Source organism: Mus caroli, unplaced genomic scaffold (genome assembly GCF_978045245.1).
Source record: "Mus caroli unplaced genomic scaffold, Mus_caroli_1 scaffold_10, whole genome shotgun sequence".
Taxonomy (NCBI): Eukaryota; Metazoa; Chordata; class Mammalia; order Rodentia; family Muridae; genus Mus; species Mus caroli.
The window spans coordinates 51,208,928-51,216,406 of NW_028227265.1; the positions used below are offsets into that span (position 1 = coordinate 51,208,928).

A 7,479-nucleotide genomic window follows, 5' to 3' on the forward strand; every position below is an offset into this window, starting at 1 on the left:
GCGTACGTGGTGGTCAGAAGATAATTCTGTAGAGTCATTTCTCTCCTTCTGCCTTTATGTGTGTTCCAGGGATCAAACGCGGGTTGCCAGGGAAGCCTGGCATGCTCCTTACACACGGAGCAATGTCTTACCTGGAAAAGGAGCCTGTAGGTGTTCACTGAGAAGTAAAGGCAATTTGAACTATTCATAGATACAGAATACAGTGTAAACATACTTGGATGAAGCTGATTTGTACCTTCAGATTTAAGATGAACACCAAGCTATACAACTATAATGTATATGCAGAGGACCTAGCTAAGATTAATACAGGACCCCTGATTGTCACTTCAGTTTCTGTGAGCCCCTATGAGCCAGAGCTCTGCTTAGTTAATTCTGTGGGTCATGTTTTCCCTGGTGTCCTTAATTCCTCTGGTTTTTACAATCCTTCCTCTTCTTTCTTGGTGTGATGGTTTGTATATCCTTGGACCAGGGAGTGGCACCATCTGAAGGTGTGGCCTTGTTGGAATAAATGTGACCTGGTTGGAATAGGTGTGTCACTGTGGGTGTGGGTATAAGATCCTCACCCTAGTTGCCTGGAAGTCAGTCTTCCACTAGCAGCCTTTGGATGAAGACATAGAACTCTCAGTTCCTCCTGCGCCATGCCTGCCTGGATACTGCCATGCTCCCACCTTGATGATAATGGACTGAACCTCTGAACCTGTAAGCCAGCCCCAATTAAATGTTGTTTTTTTATAAGACTTGCCTTGGTCATGGTGTCTGTTCACAGCAGTAAAACCCTAACTAAGACACTTGGGGTTCCCAGAGTTCCACTTAGAATGTTTTGCTGTGGGTATCTGCATTTCTGTAGTCTCTTCTGGGAGTATTAGAGAATATGGAGCATGGAGTCTTTCAGAGAGCAGTGAATGTCTGAGGAGCAAAACTGGAGAGGTAAGCCATACATCATCCCAGGACGTCAGGAAAGGAGGGCATAGGGGTTTAGTACCTCCTTTGGGTTGCAAGTTCTCTGACTGGCAGGTGATCTTTCCTGCATCTCTTTAACTGAGTGCCAGCTATACACTATCCCAGTTATGTTCAAAAAGAGGCTGATGGGTCTAATTTATAAATGGTGGCAAGATGCAGAGGAAAGGCAAGGGAGTGTGTGTATTAGTCACAGTCGTCAATAAATGACAGCAATATTTGTAGAAACATCATCTTTGTGTATTGTATGGATGCCTCATTTGTCAATTAAAAAGCCTATGTCCTGTAGCTTAGGCATGAAATAGAAGTGGAACATCAGGAGGACAAAGAATTCTGGGAGAGAAGGAGGTAAGGAGAGGAGTCCAAAAAGAGCTGAGGAGACAATCACATGGTACCTGAGCACAGGTAACCAGCCACATGGCAAAACGTAGGTTAAAGTAAATGGTTCTCTTTAGTTATGATCTAGTCAAAGTAGAGCCTAGCTATATGTCCAGGGTATTTGTAAATATAATTTGAGTCTTATTTCTGAGAGCATGGGGATGGCAAGAAGAATCTGGGACCAACTACAACAAATATTCAGAAAGAGACATGAAGCTTGAGAAATATTATGAACATACAAAAGTTTCTGCAATCAATTAGTTTGGGGTAGCCACATCCTCAGACGGCTCCATAGCATTTGCTATCAACCCAGGTTTCAAACTGAAAGCTTAAGAAAAGCAGTTTTAGATCCTCAGCTTTGATGGGGAAGACTAGGATTTTGTCAGAGCAAGATCTTCATTCCCTGTAGATGTCATTGGGTTAACTTGAAGTGCTGGGGATATCCAACAAATAGTTTGGTCTCTTCACAATGTGGGTCCCAGTATTTGAAGGTTGTGTTGTACAAAGCACACTTAAATACCAACTACCCAACTCAAGAAAGCATTGTGTAAACCTTGAAATCCAGTGAAATAGCTAATCCTAAAACTAATTTGGAGTCTGAAATTGTTTCAGGAAGTGTGCATGGCAGGGACAGGGAAAAACTGTGAGAGCACTCTGCGCTGTTTGTGCTTTATCTGCTCATTTCCTCAGCACATCATACGTAGCCAGAGGCTATCGCTTGGCGTAGGAAGGATAGTCTCACTTGTTGAATTTCCCCAAAGCTAAACTCTGAAAACAATAAAGAGCAGGACTGGGCACGTTATAAATGACTCTGTTTTATGCTTTATGACTTTCTCCGGTTACTTCAATCTTCTATCTCTAAGTTCATTTTGAAGAGTAACTGCTAATTACCAACAAATGCACCTTAAAACCTATTTGAAACATCTTCCTTGGAAAGAGACAGTGCAAACCCGGAGCCCTCAAACTTCACCCCTTCCATCTGGCTAAATGACCTAACCACAGTCATGGATCTATAAACTTAATTCTCAATAATCATAAGAAAACTATGATATTGTTGTTACTTTAAATAATTGCATTACAAATCTAATACTATTTCCTTAAGAGGTAAGTGATCTTTCCAGTTCCTGATCCTCATGATAATGCCCTAGTTAATAATGTCAGTATTTTCTTTTCTTTTTTGGGGGGGGCTGGGGGGAGTGGTTCGAGACAGGGTTTCTTTGTATAGCCCTGGCTGTCCTGGAACTCACTTTGTAGACCAGGCTGGCCTTGAACTCAGAAATCTGCCTGCCTCTGCCTCCTGGGATTAAAGACGTGTGCCACCATGCCCGGCTCTAAGAGGGCATCAGATCCCCTTACAGATGTTTACGAGCCCCCATGTGGTTGCTGGGAATTGAACTCAGGACAGTCAGCGCTCTTAACCTCTGAGCCCTTTCTCCAGCCCAGTATTTTCTTATATTATCATATATTTATTTTAATATACTTTATAACATTTATTTAAACATTTATTATATTAGTATTTACATTAAACTAGGTAGGGGTGGTGCATGCTTATAATTTCACAACTTGGGAAGTTCAGGTAGAAAGGTCAGGAGTTCAAAGTCAGCCTCAGTACTTACTTCACAATGTAATGGCGAAGATTAAATTAAAGTAAAATACCTAGTAATAAAGTGAGTGGTCGATAAGATCTCACTCTTCTGACCTTGTGTTTTACCCTTAGCAGGCAGGAGAAAAGTCAAAAATTATTTTAAATGTGCATAGGAACAAAATAGCATAAAGCCCCTGGCCTGCCTTTCTTTCTTTCTTTTTTGAAAGGGTCTCAATATGTAACCCTGCCTTGCCTGGAACTTCCTGAATAGGCCAGACAGGCCTTGAACTCATAGAGATTCACTGCTTCTGCCTCCTGAGTGCTGGGATCACACCCAGCAGAGCTTTGAACTTTTTAATGATACAATAAAATAACAATAAGACATATAATGCCTTTCTTGAATCTCTGCATAGGGCAAATATAAAATCTTCCTTCACTTCAAAACAGAAATAAAGCCAACTATATGTCTCAGAAAAAACAAAAACAAACAAGCAAACAAACAAACAAACAAAGCCAAGCATAGTAGTGCATAACTCTAATCCCAGACCTTGGGAAACTGATCCAGGAAGATAAGGAGTTCAAAGCCAGTCTGAGCTATGTAGAAAATTGGAGGCCAGTCTTGTCTACACAGTAAGATCCTGTTTCAAAACAAGCACACACACACAGAGAACTAAGTGGGAGGTAAAAGCACAACAATGCAATACACTGTATCAAGAATCTCAGGGTTGGAAAGACAGCCCAGACTGCAAAGTGCACACTGCACAAGCACAGGGACCTGTGAGCTATCCCCAGCACCAGGTGACAGCCGTGTTTGTCCTCTGACTTCACCTGCACATGCCCAACTCACCGTCACCGACGGGATGAGCACTGTGCTTGTTTTTCAGACAGAAGGTTTTCTAGAGGGTTACTTTGCTCTGTCTGCACACGAGTTCCAGTGAGATGGCTTCCACCCCAGGAGACAGCAGTAGCTGCAGAAGTAGATGTGGAACCTGCTGCCGCCTTGGGGTACCTCTACTTTTAGCTTTCTCAAGGTAGACCACATGCCCAGATTCTTCTCGGGTCATAAAGAATACAGGGCTGGGACATTACCTTTAAAGGCTTTTAAGCAGCAGGGCAGGGCTCAGGGATGAACTGCGAGGCTCTCTTAGCTAACATTTAGCCTTATTTGTGTAAGGACCCAGATGTGCCATCAGCCTGAGCTACCCTGCAAAGTGCACTTCCATCTCGAGCTGATGTGTTTACTCTCCTGGTCTAAAATTGTTGTCAGCAATTTTTATTTTAAATAGAACTTGCAGTTGCTGGCCTTTTAGAATACTTCATATTTACAAAGGTGCATTTCATATGAACATCCTAAAGTGCTATATGAAGATCATTTCATTTATCCTTATAACACCTCTGGAAGAGAGAGTTGTCCACAGCGCTCTCCTTTACCACCAGCATATCCCATATTGAAAGAAAAGTGCACAAAGGCCCAACACAGATAGTTTCTTGATGACCAGGCCAGGATTCATGCTGGGCTGCAGAATGCACTGCTAAGTGGCCTATGATGGGTGAGGTGTTCCCACAGGGTTGGAGGATGGTTGTCTGTCCAGGGGGAAATACTTACTCAAGGGCAGCACAATTGGGGCAGGGAAGAGAGACAACAGAACTAGTTGCTGTGATAAGGTTCTTCCTGTCCAGTTCTCTCTTTATCCAGTTCCCCAGTTTTCAGTCTCTTCTGGAAGGAAAAAGGCGAAAGGAAAGATTGGTCCTGGAAGTTTGAAAGAGGCGGTCATGTGGATCTCTGTGAGTTCGAGGCCAACCTGGTCATTCAGAAATATATTCAGTAAACCTTTGCTCCATTTTTGACCTCAGTAGCTAGAGGCAGAAGAGCAAGTGAGTGTCAACTCTATGGTCCTGGAAACCTTGGAATTTTGAAAGCACCTTGTTGTCATTGAGCAGGTAAGGGAAGTTGTTGGTCAGCTTTCTGCTCTTATCAGATCTCACAAATAAATGACAGGAAAGGTGGGTAGGAAGGGGGAAGGAAGGGAGGGAAGTTGGTCAAGAAGTTTTGAGATACCAAGAGCTCTTTGAGATGACCTCAGATCATCTACTGATGGAGTTGGGTAATTGTGTTTCTCACATTCCTTTTAAAGTAACTAAGATTCAGGAGGACAAAACAAAAAACCAAAACAACAACAACAACAACAACAAACCAACTTCCTAAAGGTCACATAGCAAGGAAAATAAACTATAGGATCTGGATCCCGCCCAGAGCTTTCTAACCTAAGAACAAGAATATTTACTAAATGTGCAAATGAAAACGGAGTCACCACTTGCTTGCATTCTTGTCTTCTGCACTATGTCATTTATTGGTGGGATCTGATAAGATCAAAAAGCTGACAAATAACTTTTTTTTTTAGACCAAGTCTTGATTTTTATTACTTAAAAAATTTGCATATCTATTTTGCTTTCTGACTCTGTGCTTGTGCCTTCAACACTTTCACGATTTTCTGCTCCTCAATAAGGAAAGCCCGCTTGATCCTGTCGTGGACACACTTGGCACACATGGACCCACCATAGGCCCTGCTGACGTGCTTCTTTGTCTTAGACAATCTCATAAGGACTTTGGATTGCACAGCATGAACCCCTCGAAGTCTGCCTAGGCACAGGCCACATGCGGATTTAGGAGCTTTCCCAACCTTCTTGGTGTAGAGGTAAACAATCCTGTTGCCAGGGGTTCGAGTCAGCCTAGTTTTGTTAGAGGCTGTGTTGTAGGAAAGCCTACGGCAGTATGTCAAACGCTGGACCATCCTGAGTGCCTCTGAGCACCGTCCCCAGAAGAGGAAAAGGGACAAATAACTTCTTTACCCATATAAGAGTCAATGAATGTTATCCCCAACTCAAATAGTATAACACAAAGAGTGTTTTATCCTGCAGAAGTCCAGCATGCTGGGGTCTCCCATTACCAAGATAGACAACCAAGTGAGCTCCAAGGCCTGATTTAAAGCACATTAGAGGAGAATTCTGGGAGAGGTGACCTTTATCTTAATCTGTTGGGTCCATCTCTATGGACATTCCAGAACCATTACTGAGGGGTAGAAACTGTTGCTGAAGAAGTCTGGAAGTTACTGTTGACCCATTGTCCTTGCCTCAGGCCAGGTAGCAGGACAGCTTCTGATGACAGAGCAGTTTCTGACTAGCTGCCTTGAAGCTTGGGTTTTTTTTTTCTAGTAACTGACTTGCCCAGTTCTTAAGCCTAAACTTCTTCTTCTTTTTTAAATTTATTTATTATATGTAAGTACACTGTAGCTGTCTTCAGATGCACCAGAAGAGGGCATCAGAATTTCATTATGGGTGGTTGTGAGCCACCATGTGGTTGCTGGGATTTGAACTTCGAACCTTCGGAAGAGCAATTGGGTGCTCTTACCTACTGAGCCATCTCACCAGCCCAGGCCTAAACTTCTAAACTACCAATTTGAAGCCTGTCATTGAGTCAGCCTTGCCTTCTCACCTGCTCTGTAACAACAAAGTACTTTCAAATTTCAAAGGTTTCCAGGACCATAGTATTGACATATTCCTTGCTCTTCTGCCTCTAGCTACTGAGGTCAATCATAAAACACGACATCACTTTTCAAGTGGATCTCTGGCATCTCTGTGACCACCAGCATGCCTTCTGTATCACTTTTTTTTGACCAGTTAACTCAGTTGAAGCCAAGTCGCAGGTGCTTAACTTACAGTGAGTCAGCAGCTCTTGGCCTATTGGACTATATGGTGCTTTGAATTGGAGTGGTCCCCAAAGGCTCATAAACTTGAATGCTTATTCAACAGGGAGTAGAACTCTTTGATAGGATTAGAAGGATTAGGAGGTTAAGAGGTGTGACCTTGTTGGAAGAAGTGTGTCTCTAGGGTGGACTTTGAGGTTTTCAAAAACCCAACACCCCCAGGCCAGTGTTTTTCTCTGCCTCTGCCTCCTCTCTCTCCCTGTCCCCCTCCCTCCCTCTCTCCCTCTCTCTTTGCATACAGATCAGGATGTAGTTCTCAGCAATTGCTTCAGCACCTGCCTGCATGCCACCATGGTCCCCACTATGACAATGGACTAAACCTCTGCGACTGTAAGCAAGCCTACAATTAACTGCTTTCTTTCATAAGAGTTGCTTTGGTAATGGTGTCTCCTCACAGCAATAGAACTAAGACAAACTGATTCCAGGATCTTTGGCATAAAACAGTAGCCACCCTAGAATCAATCTGGATCTTCAGATTCGTCCATCTTAAAGGACGGAGGACTTGGGATTTTGTACTTGAGGGTACACTCCATAGTGGCAGAGGAGGCACAGTGGTGGCAGTGGCTTCAGACTGTGATGACAGGAGCATGAAGCTGCTTGCTCATAATGGGGGGGGGGGGGCGTGCAGAAACAGAGAGTAATGTTTCTCAGGTTGACTTTTCTCTCTAACCCCCTCCCCTTTTCTATGCTAGAGCACTACCCATTGGATATCCACAATCAAGTTGTCCTCCTTCCCCTAGTTAAAGGGGGAAACCTGGGAATGCCTTCATAGACACATCCAAAGACATGCTTCAC

The 7,479-nt window shown here is 43.3% G+C and overlaps 1 pseudogene; it reads right to left on the bottom strand.

Annotated features, from left to right (window-relative positions):
• Positions 1-5,316: 5,316 nt before the first annotated feature.
• LOC110300696 (large ribosomal subunit protein eL34 pseudogene) lies at positions 5,317-5,712 on the bottom strand (annotated as a pseudogene).
• Positions 5,713-7,479: the final 1,767 nt, after the last annotated feature.